Source organism: Gopherus evgoodei, chromosome 2 (genome assembly GCF_007399415.2).
Source record: "Gopherus evgoodei ecotype Sinaloan lineage chromosome 2, rGopEvg1_v1.p, whole genome shotgun sequence".
Taxonomy (NCBI): domain Eukaryota; kingdom Metazoa; phylum Chordata; order Testudines; family Testudinidae; genus Gopherus; species Gopherus evgoodei.
The window spans coordinates 93,325,248-93,344,366 of NC_044323.1; positions in this window are offsets into that span (position 1 = coordinate 93,325,248).

Consider the following 19,119-nt stretch of genomic DNA (forward strand, 5'->3'; position numbering starts at 1 on the left):
GTATGTATCTTTCAGGAACAGTATGACTAACTCAATCATGTTAAAAAAATACAAGAGGAAAAATAGCAAAAGGTGCTCGGGTAAAATCCTTCAGTCTTGTATCGGGATTCAACAGGAGTTAAGGACTGTAGAATTAAGCCCAAAAGGGTCCAAGAGCCTGCACAAATCTATTGTCCGGGTCCTTCAGTCAGATCATGGCAGCCATTTGGAGCCCTGTTCACATCATATTTCACTTCTACTATGCCATCTAAAGGAAAACGTCAACTGGTAATGGCTAGGTAGAAGGCCTGCTGGAATTGCTGATATTTAATCTTGTGTGTATTTTATTTTAAATTACAGTAATACCGAGCAATCAAGTTGCGCACATAGCTTATTTATGGAACCACTTGTTCTTTTCTGTTACTCTTATCCTCTCTAGTGTTTAACACACTCACTCATCAGGTCTAGAGGACCTGATCCAGCAATGAGCTCCATGTTGGTGGATCTTCTGAACCTGTATGGAGTGCTTTACAGGACTTTGGGGCCTATTCCAAAGCTCACTGAAGTGAATGGAAAGGCTCCCATTGACTTCAATGGGCTTTGGCTTGGGACTTCAGACTGTCAGTTCTTTGGGTCAGAGAATGTGCCTTCCTATGTATTTGTACAAAGGGGCCCTAATTCTGATTGGGGCTTTTGGTCACCAGATCAGTAGAAACAGCAAGACAAACAATATTTCTTGGTATGTGATTGTTTTCATTGCATTAATAAACAGTTTTAATCGCATTAATAAACAGTTTTAATCAGAAAGCTACAATGAAAACCAGATTAAAAGGAATAGTTGCTATAGAAGTTCGAAGTATTATTATTAGATAGATAGAGTCTATAATATGAGGCAGGAGAAGTCATCCAGCTTATAACCAGGAACTATACCAACCGTGCTGCTAAATGGACTTTCCCCCTTTACTTTCTTAATACATTTTAAGATTAGTTCCATCTGTAAATTTAGTACATCTGTTTGCTTTTTTATCATAGGGTTTTTTTATTTTATGTTGGAGACCAAAATACAATTTTGTTTCTTGTCCATTATAAAAGGAAAGTTTGAACTGTAACTGCAGGTGACATGATATAGGTACAAGAGGAGCATATAAATAGTGTAGTGATTCAAAAGTCATTATAAATCTTTGCCATAGTTTCTAAAATAATTGTCAAAGATAATGAACTGGGGTGTTTACAACAGGAATCAAACCAGATAAATGTTGTTTGGTGCCTAAAAGATAAGACTGAAACGGGAGGTGGGGAGATTTAGGATGAATATCAAATGATGCAGCAATATGCAGTTAAACTAGAATAGTTCAGACAGATGGCCAGAATTATGTGATGTAAGTCAACTGCAGTGAGAGCAGTCATGGTGTTGATGTCAGAAACTGGATGAATATTGTTCATAATTATAATTTCAAACATTTATTTTTTGTTTGTAATTTAAAGACGACACACAAAGAGTGGCGCAGAACAGACAGGAGTGGCGGAGCCTTGTTCATGACCTAAGTGACATCTGGTGGTGCAGGAAAGATTGAGATTCAGAATTTGCTTTGCACTATGTTTTGTCTGTTGAGAGCACAGCAACATTGGTCATTGATCAAAGATGAGGTGAAAAATTTATGTCTCTATATTCATAATAGATAAGTATCTCTCTTTGGTGTTTAGTAAAATCCTAACATTTTCATGTAATATCAAAATAAATCAGACTATAGAATTTATGACTATGCTAGAACATTTGTCATTGGAGCAAGATATTAGGAATGGTCATTTCTTAGTCCTACGAAATTCTATGCATAATGCCAAATGGAGCAAGATAAGACAACACTGGACAAGATTTGACATAACTCCAAACTAGACAATAGCCACAGAAATTTTCCCAAAGGATGTAAATAGAGTTCATTACATTTTTTTTGTCCTTGTTTCTTTCCTATTTATCTTAGCTATCTTGAGTTATGCAAGACTCAGAGAGACTTTGTAATGGACTGTTTTAATTTGCGTAAAGGGTTTGATCCAAAGCCCATGGAAGTCAGTGGAAACACACATTCTGACCTCTATGAGTTATGGTTGAAGCTCACTATTGACTCAAGTTTTAAACAGAATGTAGATGAGAATACACAATGCATGCAGCTAATCATAGCTAGTAGGGTGTACCACAGTTCTGGGCAACTGCACCTGTATTTCTCCTCAGTAGTCCAGTAAGGGCACCCACTCTCAGCTTCCAGCTCCCAGCTGTTGCCTCTCTTGGGTGCAGACCCAAATTTCTCTCGCTTCTGACTGGGGTATTTCCAGGCAGGACAATTCTCTCGCCTTCACTGTGTTATTCACAGCACAAACAGTCCTCCTATATAGACCGGCTTGCTTTCTCTTCATTGACTGATAACAGAGGGAGTACTACTGCTATAAGTTATCACACTATTCTTTCAAAGCAAATCTATTTTATTCTTAAGGTAAACCATTACAGAGAAAACAATGAAAGAACTTACAGTTCATACATGTGGTTTCTTTGTGATCACAAATTCATCATAGCTTCAGCTCTCAACAAGCACCCAGTTGTTGTATGAGGCCTCAGTAGGCCAAGTCCTTCCTATCCTCTGCTAAGGATTGGGGCCTTCCATGGCCCAAGGGTCCTGTCCTTTTTCTGGGTCAGAAAGCAGTCCCTGAGTCAGCCTAAACTCAAGGCTTTTTGTTCAAAAATCTTTCCTTTGTTGGTCTCCGAAGAATCCAGTTTGAACTAGTACATGCCTGTCTCCTCAAGGGGGTGGCTTCAAAGGCTTGATAAAGGAATCCCCTGTCCCTACTAGAGGAGGTACATACAAAGCCACAATAACACATAATTACATTTTTCATACATTGTACCCCAGAAATATTAACCCTAATTTAATAAACTTTATTGAGTTACATTAAATCTTATCTTAATTCCATAAAGTTCATTCAGGATATGACAGGATTTGTCGATTGATAACTATTAGTATATATATACATATATATATACACATATACATACATATATATACATACACACACACATACATATACACACACACATACATACACACAAAAATTTGGAAATATGTTGACATCCACTGTACTATATATATATATATATATAGAGAGAGAGAGAGAGAGTACAGTGGATGTCAACATATTTCCAAATTTTTGTATCTCACAAATGATTATTTCAAAACTGATGCACTTGAATCAGAGATTGAAAATGGTCAGTTAATTACTAGTTAATCCAGCAAGAAAACAGATCTGCCATCAACTCACTCTACACAGCCATGGTTGTACAGTTCCATCATTTATATTTGCTTAGTCTTTGGAGGAATCTTACACAATCAGGGATTATCAGAACATTAGAAAACACTATTCCAACTGTTAGCTCAAAGATGAGAACCCAAATAAAAGGTGGAGAAAACACTTCCCAGGGGAATAAAATCTATAATTCAAGAAACTATATTAGTGGCACTTCCTATCAAGGGTATGTTGATAGTTTATAATAAAAGTTTCAATAAATAATTAATAGATACAAGCAGAGCTGTGTAGAGCATGGAAGTTCCATTTAGCAAAGGATTTTGAGTTTAAAAATATGTCTGTTCTGAATGGGAACGAAAAGCAAAAATGTATAATGATGGGGAAAAAAATTCAATTCAAGTTGATCAAAATGTTTTATTTATAGGTTTATTGCTTCATTTTGCACATTATAATATTTAATACAAAATAAAACTCAAAAACAAAGATTGGCTTCAAAACAAAAGAAATTACATTTCATTTTTGACATTGTTGGAACTCTCCCTTCCCCTCCCCATTTCATTCCGATGATAAATTCTGGCAAAATTGGTCCAATTTCATGAAGCATTGTTCCTTAACCAGAACTAGATATTCTGACCGAATGGTGTTCTAAACCAGTGGTTTTAAAACTTTTTTTTTGATGGACCACTTGAAAATTGCTGCGGGACCATTTAATGATCTTTCCAATGTTATTATTGATAGCTAACTACTGTGAAGCACTTTAGATAAAAGCACTACATAAAAAAATCCTTAATTAACTTTTTTTGTTCTACAAATAAAAGCATACAACTCATATTTTAATATCTGTAGTCTTACCTTTCTAATGCGATGGATGTGCCCTTTCTCAATCGCTGTGGCAGCCCCTGAGCTGGGTTGAGAAGGGGAAGGGTCTCTCCCTCACCACAGCAGCCACAGAGCTGATGCTGGGAAGGAGGGCCGTCTCTCCCCAGCAGCCATAGTCCTGGAACTTTCTCTGGCCACCGCAGCACTGCACCTCCCAAATTCTCCCACCCCCTCTTCTCATCCCACTGCCCCCTCCCACCTACCCCCTATTCCTCCCAAGGCCACCACCTCACATGTACATCTTCTCCAGGGTCCAGGCACCTAATTAGCTGAGCCATGCCTGCGCAGCTCCACTAATTGTGTGTGCCGCCACCCAGGAGCGCACCTTAGAGGGAACTATCTATGGACCACCTGAATGGAGCTCACAGACTACTGGTGGTGAGACCCTCTGTTTTAAACTATTATAGCCACATTAGGAAATGGTGGTATGGATGGCTTCCAGCCACCTATTGACCTATGGGACTCTATAGCAACTGAATAACCATTTATTAAAATATCTATTGATTGTTTATTAATTCTTTATAAACTATTGATGAGTGTGTCCTTTATAGAAAGTGTGACCTTATATTGCATTATAGATGTTTTAAAAACAATAAGACTCCTGTTGTAGGAGACATTGAAAAGTGTTACTTTTCAGCAAGTTCTCAGAGTTGCTCATGGTACGAAATAATGTATTGGAATGCAAAGCTCCTGGAAATCCCTGCAGTGAAACACTGCATGTTATTTTCAGCAGCTGCCTCAGTCTGCAGTTATTGTTAAGATATGAAAGAGTTTGTTTCAGTTAGAATTCCTGCTGCCAACTAACTAATAAAACAAACAAACAGAGAGAATTACTTCTGTCAGCAACATTCAAGCTCAACCACACTCCTAGCAAAATGGCATTTACAACAAAATAAGAACATAACTAAAATCTCATTGAAGAGTTTTGGTGACACTGTATCCCATTATTAGAATCTTGCAGCAGTTCTCTGTTGCCAGAAACCCCAAATTGAGTTTCCTTGTATTGCATCACTGAGTAACAACAACTGAAGCCTGCACTACACGCAGATATGTACTGATGGAATTATGTCAGGAGTTTGGGAGTTTTACTGAAATAGTTATAAGAATACAACCCTTAATATGTATGCAATTAAACCAATTAAACGATATAAAGATGCCTAATACCTATGTAGTTTATTCCCCTTCCCATATGAGAATAAGCTATTTTTAAAAGTGCCTTTATTTTACTATAACTGCATCCATACTAGAAGACTGTTATAGTGATACAAATTTTATGTGTAGACAAGGCCTAAAGCTTTTTGTGTTTAATTGCAGGCTTGTTACAATATCTCATGCCACTCTGGTACCAACACAAACTCTGCAAAATCAATCAGCCATCTTAGAAACAAGCTGAGCTCTTTTCTATTTGCACATCTCCCCAGTGGAAAAAGACCTGGTCGCCAAGTTTTCCCACTCAGTGACACCCAGGCTACTTCATTGTCTTGAAATTGTTCCCTCGGTGACACCTTTGCAACACCACTCCCACATCACAGTGTTTGGAATTGAGTCAACAATTCTGTTGCTGATGCACACAATTCTAGCTCACTCTCTTAGCAACATTTGCTCTGCAGGTTTATCTGTCTACCTTTTTATGCTGTATCCATCAGTGTGGTAAAAGCAGACAAAAAACCTTATTTTTGTCTATAAAATAAGCAGATATGAGCAAAAGCACACAGGAGGCAGATCTATTGAATAAGAAAGTATCATTTTTCCAGTCACTTTTCAGAGCTGAACAGTAATGTCCAGCACTGCCTTGCCTAGCTGCTGTCCTCTCACAGCCATGTGCAGTGTTGCAGCACGTCTGACTCAGTTTCCCGCCAACAATCATTCAATTCTGTGCCTGGTTTTCTGCCTTCTGAGAACAGTGACCCTAGCAAAGATTTGACAGTCCCATGACCTCTTTCTTCTGAAGTCTTTACTGTCCCCTCTCCTGTAGGAAAAACCAGGCCCACCCCTCCTCTGGGTTTCAGCCCAGGGACTGCTGTATGAACCAGTTCCTCCCAATCCCTTGCTTCTCCTGTAGGCTTTTCCCAGACTCACATTCTGATTCTCTCACTTGAAGTCCAACTTCCTCGGCAGCGTCTTACCATTGCTGAAGTAGTCACCTGTCTGTGGTCTCTCTGGCAGCCCTGCCTGTCCTCTGTTCTGCAGCTTTTTTCATTCCCTCAGCTGTTACAAGTCCAACCAGTATTTCCCTCGGCCTGCGCCGCTTCCAGCAGCTCCCATTGGCCAGGAGCAGCTAACCGCGGCCGCTGGGAGCCATGATCGGCTGAACCTGTGGATGGGGCAGGTAAACAAACCGTCCCGGCCCTCCAGGGGCTTTCCCTACACAAGCGGCATCCCAAGTTTGGGAAACACTGCACTATAACTTTTATGTTGGTAAAATAAAATGCAGTAAATACCACTCTGACTTTCAGGTCCAACCTAGATTAGTTATGCAGTTGTCTTTTGTACATTCAGCATGCTTAACAAATGTTGTCAATGTATTATAAACACAAGCTCTCTTCTCAGCCCACTGGTTGGAATACTCCTTTCCATAATAGTAGTACCTATATGCTCCCAATTAAGATCAGTACTCTATTGTGCTAGACCTAGTAAAAGAGAGTTCTTGGTCCAAGGAGTTAATAATCAATGCAGACCAGACAGAAAAAGGAAGTATTTTTTATCCATTTAATAGATGGTAAACCGAGTCACAGATTGGCCCAAGGTCACACAGGAAGTGTGGCAGATCTGTATTTACTGCAAAACCATTCCTGTCCTGCTATTCTAGGAATGGTAAGGTGTCAGAAAGTGGAAGATTACATATAATCGAGTAGGTAAATCAACTAGGAAAGGTACTGAGGATAATAGCTAGTTATCTGCAAAATCAGTAAATAAAGAAATGTCTTTAATGGGGGAGGAGGGAAGCGATAGAAACTACAAAAATGTATCTAAGAAAGGAACTAGTTACTTTAAGTATCAGAGGGTAGCCGTGTTAGTCTGGATCTGTAAAAGCAGCAAAGAATCCTGTGGCACCTTATAGACTAACAGACGTTTTGGAGCATGAGCTTTCGTGGGTGAATACCCACTTCCTCAGATGCATGTAATGGAAATATCCAGGGGCAGGTAAATATATGTGTGCTAGCAAGCAAGCTAGAGATAACGAGGTCAGTTCAATCAGGGAGGATGAGGCCCTGTTCTAGCAGTTGAGGTGTGAAAACCAAGAGAGGAGAAACTGGTTCTGTAATTGGCAAGCCATTCACAGTCTTTGTTCAATCCTGAGCTGATGGTGTCAAATTTGCAGATGAACTGAAGCTCAGCAGTTTCTCTTTGAAGTCTGGTCCTGAAGTTTTTTTGCTGCAGGATGGCCACCTTAAGGTCTGTTATAGTGTGGCCAGGGAGGTTGAAGTGCTCTCCTACAGGTTTTTGTATATTGCCATTCCTAATGTCTGATTTGTGTCCATTTATCCTTTTCCGTAGAGACTGTCCAGTTTGGCCGATGTACATAGCAGAGGGGCATTGCTGGCATATGATGGCGTATATTACATTGGTGGATGTGCAGGTGAATGAACCAGTGATGGTGTGGCTGATCTGGTTAGGTCCTGTGATGGTGTCGCTGGTGTAGATATGTGGGCAGAGTTGGCATCGAGGTTTGTTGCATGGATTGGTTCCTGAGCAAGAGTTATTATGGTGTGGTGTGCAGTTACTGGTGAGAATATGTTTCAGGTTGGCAGGTTGTCTGTGGGCAAGGATTGGCCTGCCACCCAAGGCCTGTGAAAGTGTGGGATCATTGTCCAGGATGGGTTGTAGATCCTTGATGATGCGTTGGAGGGGTTTTAGCTGGGGGCTGTATGTGATGGCCAGTGGAGTCCTGTTGGTTTCTCTCTTGGGTTTGTCTTGCAGTAGGAGGCTTCTGGGTACACGTCTGGCTCTGTTGATCTGTTTCCTTATTTCCTCGTGCGGGTATTGTAGTTTTGAGAATGCTTGGTGGAGATTTTGTAGGTGTTGGTCTCTGTCTGAGGGGTTAGAGCAGATGCGGTTGTACCTCAGTCCTTGGCTGTAGACAATGGATCGTGTGATGTGCCCGGGATGGAAGCTGGAGGCATGAAGGTAGGCATAGCGGTCGGTGGGTTTTCGATAGAGGGTGGTGTTAATGTGACCATCACTTATTTGCACCGTGGTGTCAAGAAAGTGGACCTCCCGTGTAGATTGGTCCAGGCTGAGGTTGATGGTGGGGTGGAAGCTGTTGAAATCATGGTGGAATTTTTCCAGAGTCTCCTTCCCATGGGTCCAGATGATGAAGATGTCATCAATGTAGCGTAGATAGAGAAGGGGTGTGAGTGGACGAGAGCTGAGGAAGCGTTGTTCCAGGTCGGCCATGAAGATATTGGCATATTGTGGGGCCATGCGGGTGCCCATAGCAGTGCCACTGATCTGGAGATATATATTGTCATCAAATTTGAAATAGTTGTGTGTAAGTATAAAGGCACAGAGTTCAGCAGCCAGTTGTGCTGTGGCATCATCAGGGATAGTGTTCCTGACAGCTTGTATTCCATCTGCGTGTGGGATGTTTGTGTAGAGAGCCTCTACATCCATGGTGGCTAGGATGGTGTTTTCTGGGAGGTCACCAATGCATTGTAGTTTCCTCAGGAAATCAGTGGTGTCGCGGAGGTAGCTGGGAGTGCTGGTGGCATAGGGTCTGAGTAGAGAGTCCATATATCCAGATAGTCCTTCAGTGAGAGTGCCAATGCCTGAGATGATGGGGCGTCCAGGATTTCCGGGTTTGTGGATCTTGGGTAGTAGATAGAATAACCCTGGTCGGGGCTCTAGGGGTATGTTGATTTCTTCTGGTGTTAGTGTAGGGAGTGTCCTGAGTAGATGCTGTAATTTCTTAGTGTATTCCTCAGTGGGATCTGAGGGAAGTGGCCTGTAGAATTTGGTATTGGAGAGTTGTCTGGCTGCCTCCTTTTGATAGTCAGACCTGTTCATGATGACAACGGCACCTCCTTTATCAGCCTCTTTGATGATAATGTCAGGGTGGTTTCTGAGGCTGTGGATGGCATTGCGTTCTGCACGGCTTAGGTTGTGAGGCAAGCGATGTTGTTGTTCCACGATTTCTGCCTGTGCACGCCGGCGGAAGCATTCAATGTATAGGTCCAGGCTGTCATTTCGACCCTCAGGAGGAGTCCATGTGGAGTTCTTTTTCTTGTGCTGTTGGTGGGAGGGCACCCGTGTATCAGTGCACTGTTCAGTGTTGTCCTGGAAGTATTCTTTGAGTCGGAGACGGCGAAAGTAGGCTTCCAGATCACCACAGAACTGTATCATGTTGGTGGGGGTGGCAGGGCAGAAAGAGAGTCCCCGAGATAGGACAGACTTTTCTTCTGGGCTGAGTGTGTAGTTGGATAGATTGACGATATTGCTGGGTGGGTTAGGGGTACCACTGTTGTGGCCCCATGTGGCAGGTAGGAGTTTAGACAGCTTACAGTCCTTTTTCCTTTGAAGAGCGGTGAAGTGAGTAGTGTAGATCTCCTGTCTTGTTCTATTGAAGTCCGTTTGTATAAAAGTTTGGTTATTAATGAGAGTCTCCAGGTTGGAGAGCTCTTTTTTGATGTTTTCCTGTTTGCTGTATAGGATGCTGATCAGGTGGTTCCTCAGTTTTTTTGATAGAGTATGACATAATCTCTCACTGTGGTCTGTGTAGTATGTAGATAGCAGCGGATTTTTTACCTTTAGTCCATTTGGTATGATGTCCATCCGTTTGCATTTGGAAAGGAAGATGATATCTGTCTGTATTTGTGCAAGTTTCTTCATGAGGTTGATGGATTTCCATTCCATACGGCTAAATGCAGTGCCTTGCATGGTGTCAAGTATCAGAGGGTAGCCGTGTTAGTCTGGATCTGTAAAAGCAGCAAAGAATCCTGTGGCACCTTATAGACTAACAGACGTTTTGGAGCATGAGCTTTCGTGGGTGAATACCCACTTCCTCAGATGCATGTAATGGAAATATCCAGGGACAGGTAAATATATGTGTGCTAGCAAGCAAGCTAGAGATAACGAGGTCAGTTCAATCAGGGAGGATGAGGCCCTGTTCTAGCAGTTGAGGTGTGAAAACCAAGAGAGGAGAAACTGGTTCTGTAATTGGCAAGCCATTCACAGTCTTTGTTCAATCCTGAGCTGATGGTGTCAAATTTGCAGATGAACTGAAGCTCAGCAGTTTCTCTTTGAAGTCTGGTCCTGAAGTTTTTTTGCTGCAGGATGGCCACCTTAAGGTCTGTTATAGTGTGGCCAGGGAGGTTGAAGTGCTCTCCTACAGGTTTTTGCCATTCCTAATGTCTGATTTGTGTCCATTTATCCTTTTCCGTAGAGACTGTCCAGTTTGGCCGATGTACATAGCAGAGGGGCATTGCTGGCATATGATGGCGTATATTACATTGGTGGATGTGCAGGTGAATGAACCAGTGATGGTGTGGCTGATCTGGTTAGGTCCTGTGATGGTGTCGCTGGTGTAGATATGTGGGCAGAGTTGGCATCGAGGTTTGTTGCATGGATTGGTTCCTGAGCAAGAGTTATTATGGTGTGGTGTGCAGTTACTGGTGAGAATATGTTTCAGGTTGGCAGGTTGTCTGTGGGCAAGGATTGGCCTGCCACCCAAGGCCTGTGAAAGTGTGGGATCATTGTCCAGGATGGGTTGTAGATCCTTGATGATGCGTTGGAGGGGTTTTAGCTGGGGGGCTGTATGTGATGGCCAGTGGAGTCCTGTTGGTTTCTCTCTTGGGTTTGTCTTGCAGTAGGAGGCTTCTGGGTTCAGATCAGCCACACCATCACTGGTTCATTCACCTGCACATCCACCAATGTAATATACGCCATCATATGCCAGCAATGCCCCTCTGCTATGTACATCGGCCAAACTGGACAGTCTCTACGGAAAAGGATAAATGGACACAAATCAGACATTAGGAATGGCAAAAACCTGTAGGAGAGCACTTCAACCTCCCTGGCCACACTATAACAGACCTTAAGGTGGCCATCCTGCAGCAAAAAAACTTCAGGACCAGACTTCAAAGAGAAACTGCTGAGCTTCAGTTCATCTGCAAATTTGACACCATCAGCTCAGGATTGAACAAAGACTGTGAATGGCTTGCCAATTACAGAACCAGTTTCTCCTCTCTTGGTTTTCACACCTCAACTGCTAGAACAGGGCCTCATCCTCCCTGATTGAACTGACCTCGTTATCTCTAGCTTGCTTGCTAGCACACATATATTTACCTGTCCCTGGATATTTCCATTACATGCATCTGAGGAAGTGGGTATTCACCCACGAAAGCTCATGCTCCAAAACGTCTGTTAGTCTATAAGGTGCCACAGGATTCTTTGCTGCTTTTACAGATCCAGACTAACACGGCTACCCTCTGATACTTGACACCATGCAAGGCACTGCATTTAGCCGTATGGAATGGAAATCCATCAACCTCATGAAGAAACTTGCACAAATACAGACAGATATCATCTTCCTTTCCAAATGCAAACGGATGGACATCATACCAAATGGACTAAAGGTAAAAAATCCGCTGCTATCTACATACTACACAGACCACAGTGAGAGATTATGTCATACTCTATCAAAAAAACTGAGGAACCACCTGATCAGCATCCTATACAGCAAACAGGAAAACATCAAAAAAGAGCTCTCCAACCTGGAGACTCTCATTAATAACCAAACTTTTATACAAACGGACTTCAATAGAACAAGACAGGAGATCTACACTACTCACTTCACCGCTCTTCAAAGGAAAAAGGACTGTAAGCTGTCTAAACTCCTACCTGCCACATGGGGCCACAACAGTGGTACCCCTAACCCACCCAGCAATATCGTCAATCTATCCAACTACACACTCAGCCCAGAAGAAAAGTCTGTCCTATCTCGGGGACTCTCTTTCTGCCCTGCCACCCCCACCAACATGATACAGTTCTGTGGTGATCTGGAAGCCTACTTTCGCCGTCTCCGACTCAAAGAATACTTCCAGGACAACACTGAACAGTGCACTGATACACGGGTGCCCTCCCACCAACAGCACAAGAAAAAGAACTCCACATGGACTCCTCCTGAGGGTCGAAATGACAGCCTGGACCTATACATTGAATGCTTCCGCCGGCGTGCACAGGCAGAAATCGTGGAACAACAACATCGCTTGCCTCACAACCTAAGCCGTGCAGAACGCAATGCCATCCACAGCCTCAGAAACCACCCTGACATTATCATCAAAGAGGCTGATAAAGGAGGTGCCGTTGTCATCATGAACAGGTCTGACTATCAAAAGGAGGCAGCCAGACAACTCTCCAATACCAAATTCTACAGGCCACTTCCCTCAGATCCCACTGAGGAATACACTAAGAAATTACAGCATCTACTCAGGACACTCCCTACACTAACACCAGAAGAAATCAACATACCCCTAGAGCCCCGACCAGGGTTATTCTATCTACTACCCAAGATCCACAAACCCGGAAATCCTGGACGCCCCATCATCTCAGGCATTGGCACTCTCACTGAAGGACTATCTGGATATATGGACTCTCTACTCAGACCCTATGCCACCAGCACTCCCAGCTACCTCCGCGACACCACTGATTTCCTGAGGAAACTACAATGCATTGGTGACCTCCCAGAAAACACCATCCTAGCCACCATGGATGTAGAGGCTCTCTACACAAACATCCCACACGCAGATGGAATACAAGCTGTCAGGAACACTATCCCTGATGATGCCACAGCACAACTGGCTGCTGAACTCTGTGCCTTTATACTTACACACAACTATTTCAAATTTGATGACAATATATATCTCCAGATCAGTGGCACTGCTATGGGCACCCGCATGGCCCCACAATATGCCAATATCTTCATGGCTGACCTGGAACAACGCTTCCTCAGCTCTCGTCCACTCACACCCCTTCTCTATCTACGCTACATTGATGACATCTTCATCATCTGGACCCATGGGAAGGAGACTCTGGAAAAATTCCACCATGATTTCAACAGCTTCCACCCCACCATCAACCTCAGCCTGGACCAATCTACACGGGAGGTCCACTTTCTTGACACCACGGTGCAAATAAGTGATGGTCACATTAACACCACCCTCTATCGAAAACCCACCGACCGCTATGCCTACCTTCATGCCTCCAGCTTCCATCCCGGGCACATCACACGATCCATTGTCTACAGCCAAGCACTGAGGTACAACCGCATCTGCTCTAACCCCTCAGACAGAGACCAACACCTACAAAATCTCCACCAAGCATTCTCAAAACTACAATACCCGCACGAGGAAATAAGGAAACAGATCAACAGAGCCAGACGTGTACCCAGAAGCCTCCTACTGCAAGACAAACCCAAGAGAGAAACCAACAGGACTCCACTGGCCATCACATACAGCCCCCAGCTAAAACCCCTCCAACGCATCATCAAGGATCTACAACCCATCCTGGACAATGATCCCACACTTTCACAGGCCTTGGGTGGCAGGCCAATCCTTGCCCACAGACAACCTGCCAACCTGAAACATATTCTCACCAGTAACTGCACACCACACCATAATAACTCTTGCTCAGGAACCAATCCATGCAACAAACCTCGATGCCAACTCTGCCCACATATCTACACCAGCGACACCATCACAGGACCTAACCAGATCAGCCACACCATCACTGGTTCATTCACCTGCACATCCACCAATGTAATATACGCCATCATATGCCAGCAATGCCCCTCTGCTATGTACATCGGCCAAACTGGACAGTCTCTACGGAAAAGGATAAATGGACACAAATCAGACATTAGGAATGGCAATATACAAAAACCTGTAGGAGAGCACTTCAACCTCCCTGGCCACACTATAACAGACCTTAAGGTGGCCATCCTGCAGCAAAAAAACTTCAGGACCAGACTTCAAAGAGAAACTGCTGAGCTTCAGTTCATCTGCAAATTTGACACCATCAGCTCAGGATTGAACAAAGACTGTGAATGGCTTGCCAATTACAGAACCAGTTTCTCCTCTCTTGGTTTTCACACCTCAACTGCTAGAACAGGGCCTCATCCTCCCTGATTGAACTGACCTCGTTATCTCTAGCTTGCTTGCTAGCACACATATATTTACCTGCCCCTGGATATTTCCATTACATGCATCTGAGGAAGTGGGTATTCACCCACGAAAGCTCATGCTCCAAAACGTCTGTTAGTCTATAAGGTGCCACAGGATTCTTTGCTGCTAGTTACTTTAAGTTATTTCCTTTACCTAAACTCATTTTGTAACACCACTAGATTTGCCTTTTTAAACCCACAGTATTAGTATAACTTTGTAACACTGAAATTAAGCACATGGGACCATTTGAAAACAAATATCTACCCATTTAAAGGGCATTACAGCACCTGGGGTTATAAACTCTTTATATCAAAAGAGTATCTAAAATCCCTTGTATCTCTGTTTTGTTTTGTTTTAAAAAACCAACATGATTTGGAAGTAGATCTTAGTTTAACAACAACAGGTTTACTATTTCCTAGAATGATAGAAGAAATTCTTAAAATGTTTGCAGTGAATGCTATAAATGACCTCGCTGCAGAGCTATTAAAGTAACTTTGTGCACTGAATGAATATAAGCAGTTAGAGACAATCACAGCCACTCAAAAGGAAAACTAAAATCCAGTGGATTTTATACTAGTATTCCAACTATCAAGGGCCTCATCTGGAGTGAAATCCTGGCCCCACTGAAGTCAGTGGCAAAACTCTCAGTGATTTCACTGAAGCCAGGATTTCAGCACAAACTTCTGTAGCACCCATACTGCAAACACTCTTACCTTTAAACATGTGAGTGGTCGCACTGAAGTCAGTGTTTGGTGGATTATAGCCTAGAGCTCTGTCTATGCCCAGGAAATCTGGGAAAAGATTTCCACCTGCTGTATTCAAAGCTCTCATGGCTTCCAGTGGCTTTATGGCTTCATTAATGTGGTGTGTAAAGTGTTGAAACTTTGGACGCAGCAGGCTAGTACACTCATGCAGCTGCAGAGGTACTAACATCAGTGGGGATTTTCTGTGAAATTTCCTAGTGTAGACAAGACCTTTAACTCCTCTGTAATCACTGGTGGCTTCTTACACTACATAACAGTTGGCAAGCCCAGAAGGCAGCTCACATGCCAGGCAAGCCATTCATTATGCATTTCGCCAGATCACCATAACTTCATTTGTTTTTAAACATGAAAATGAATCGTAGAGTGGAGTCTTCACATCAGTGAGTGAAGCAAGTTCTGTGCTTTTATGAAGGTCTAAAAGAGCTGCATAAGAGCTTGTTTAAATCTGAAAGTGACTCATGTTTGAGACAGCATCTGATTGCTGGCACAAAGCAAATGCACAACAGCCTGGTCGACACACACTTTACTAGCACACCCTTGTGGGCTGGGGCATTTCTACTGAGTTAGTTATACCAGTGCATTCCCAATTTTGGGTGCAGTTAAACCAGTATAAAGGAGCCTTACACAGTATTACCAACTCAAAAACCATACATCAACCTCCCTATCATGAGATTGACCCCCCCGTCACAATTTTTTTTTAAAAAAAGATTATGTTGTGGGCTTTTTGGTCTGTCTTTTGGTTTTTGAATTCCCCTGCCCATCCCCACTGTGCATAACAATTAGTGCTGCCCATTCTCCCAAAAGTTTTGGGTCAGGTAATTTTGGCCCCTACTCCAGGAGTTCTCAACCCCATCTGCCCTCCCCCTGCTCAGCAACTAATTCTGTCCCCAACCTCCAAATCACTCCTGTCCCTGTTCCTCATCATTCCAGCCCCTGCCCCCAATCAGTTCAGCCCCCCTCAACTCCATTGGTTCAGTGCCCCCAAGTTGCTCCAGCCCCCCTCAGTTCAGCCCCCCAGCCTCACCTCTGCTCCTCCTGGGCTCTTCACCCTGCTCCCAGGCCTGGGGGAAAGAGAGCTGCAGCAGGTTCCTCTCTCCAGAGTTTTTTGTCTCATGGCGAGACAGGCTCCAGCCCCAGGCAGAGGCTGTCACTTGCAGAAAAAAATTGCAAGAGCATGTTTCAAACAGTAAAACTTTTCTGCACGGACAAAGCTTATAATTTCTTTCTTACCACCACCTTTTTCTTAAGATGCAATATCTTCTCCCTTCATTCCACTTTACTCTCTCTCCCTGCTCCCAAATATATATATATATGGGAACAAGTTTTTCAGGCATCCAGCTTCAAACTTCATCCCTCATCCTGTTCGTCATTGTTGTAAAAGGGGCCAATGGCCACTTGTTATTAGCCTGGTCTACACTTGGGGGATGGGGGAGGGTCAATCTAAGTTACACAACTTCAGCTACGTGAACAACATAGCTGAAGTCGACGTACTTAGATCTACTCACTGTGGTGTCACAGTGGGGCCTTAAAGGGATATCATGAGGCAAATGTCTCCAGTCATCTTGTCAGAGCTGTGGCCCAGAGTGTGATGTGGCACTATGGGGCTTTTCCTAGAGATTCCAAAGGCTGTGGGCAAAGGACTGGTTGCAGGCTGTGTGAGATGGAATGAATAAACCAGGAGATGTAGTTCTGAGAGACCCTGAAAGGAAGCAGAGGCAGGAAGCAGACCTTTCCTTAGGCTGGAGGGGCTCACTGAGCAAGGAAACTGCCTGAGCACTGTATATCCCTACCCTGGCTCAGGGAACCAGAGGTGTGGGTGTATATTTCTGGCTGTAACCAAGACATAACAAAAGTAAATGGACTAAGCTCTCATGTAGCAATATCTGTAACACATTCTGCCATTGCCAGTTGGCTTGGAGACTCCCTCCTATCCTGGTGAATGACGAGCAGGCCTCAATCGCACATGCCTTTTGATTGGACTACAGCAATGCAATATACTTGGGCATGACATTTTCAGTGTTTAGGAAACTGCAGTGTTTCTTCCCCCCACTACACAGGCTACCATAAGCACATCACACCAGTTCTCCACTCTATACTGGCTTCCCATAGAATTTTTAAGAGAGTTCAAGGTCTCAGTCCTTAACTTCAAAGCACTCCATGGCCTGCGACCAGGGTATTAATTAACACTCCAGTGTGAAGTCCCTAGTTGACAACTTCATTACTCTTGAACTGGAGCTCTCAACAATAAGAATAAAGCTCATCTGCACAGGAGCCCAAACTTTCTCTGCAGGATGGGCCAAGACTGTGGCATGAATTTCACCAGGAACCAAGCACCATCACACACCTCATCACTTCCTGCTCCAAGTGCAAGGTGCATTTCTTTGACCTCGCCTTCTCTAATAAACTTATAGCAGGATGTGTGTTTATGTATATGTAGATATAATTTTTTTTTAAATCCCCACAAGATAAACTACTGCATACACTTCTCCCTTGGGGACAGGATAAGAGAAAACACACAACAGATGTTAGTCATATTGCTTAATGCCATTCTGGAAGGTGTTCAATACTAACGTGATGTAAAAACCTATATAGAATAGAATGACACCACACACACATTTCCAGGCTCATGGTCACTCATCCAAAGAAAGATCACTACGCCAGGCCCCCAATTTTGTGTGCCTGTTCAGTTTAAGTGGCAACCTTTTTCTGCCCTGGTCTCCTGTGTGAACTCAACTCACGGATTAGTTCCCTGTTTGCCAGAAATTAGCCTTTATACACCTGGAAGTTGTTGCTAATATTTTCCACCATCGTGTAGCAATGGCGGCAACAGTTAGTGTGTAAGGATGGAGCACTTGAGGCTGCTGGCATTCCAAACTCCATTTCATGCAGTCTTGGACTGAACAGGATTACATGATGTAGGATTTAAAGTGCAGCCAGTCACCTGGCCCCTTTTTATGGTGTTCCTACCACTTATGTAGCTGAACAGGTGGTAACAATGGTGGGAAATGTGAGCAAAAATGTATTGTTTCAGACACAGCTAAAATGTGTTAGCTCTGCAAACCTAGACCAAATTCCAACTCAGGGACATTATGTAACATATTTATACATTTCTTACCGAAAACATCTAGTTTTAATGCGGAAAAAAAACTTTTATTTGATCTTGTTAAAAAAAATCCAAGGTTGGTTTGTGTTGCTGGTATAGACTAAATGCTTTTCCTCATAGCATAACACGCTTAAAATTTCACTTAAAATACCACAACTGATCAAAAAATCTAGAAACTAAGAACTATTGGTGGTATGTTTATTTGCTTTCAGTGGACAAAATGTTTCTTCCATCTACAGAGCTGGGATGATTGTAATTGTGCTGCACTGGAAATTTGGCCTCCCCACAAAACATGGGGACGCTGGAAATTAGCAGAATCTTTGCTTTACAGAGACCAATCTGATAAATGAGTGAAACTTGGATCATCAATTCATTGTGTTGTTAAAATGCAGAGACTGTCTGCTAATATATGAATACTTTGGAAAAAAGCATACACAATACTGTAATGGCTTTGGCTAAAGTGTGGCAAAATAGCCTTAATTCACATGAGCAGGCTCGACAAAATATCTATGTAGACATTTTTACAGCCACCTTCTCCCCAACGCAGGATTCCACAAACCACAATATTGGAACTGAACAAAATGTAGATGACATCACTATTATTATTATTATACTACAGAGAACAGAATCCCATTGTATCGGGCATTGTACAAATACACTGTCTGTGTCCTGAAGAGCTTAATAGTTTAATAGCCAATAAAGACAAATGGCTAATGCTTTTGAATAGTCTGAGTGGACTTCAACAGGTGCTAAAGTGGTTGAGTTGAACCGTAATCTCCACACAGGCTTTACCTCAACCATCTTAGAATTTGTTAGTTAACACATGTTCACTAACAGGTTCTAACAAAATGCCTTTTGCACTAATTTAGAGCCCTTGGTTTCCAGATTGCTCTGCCCACAGGATGTGCCTCTCTGCTACTAAATCTCACCTTAAACATCAGAT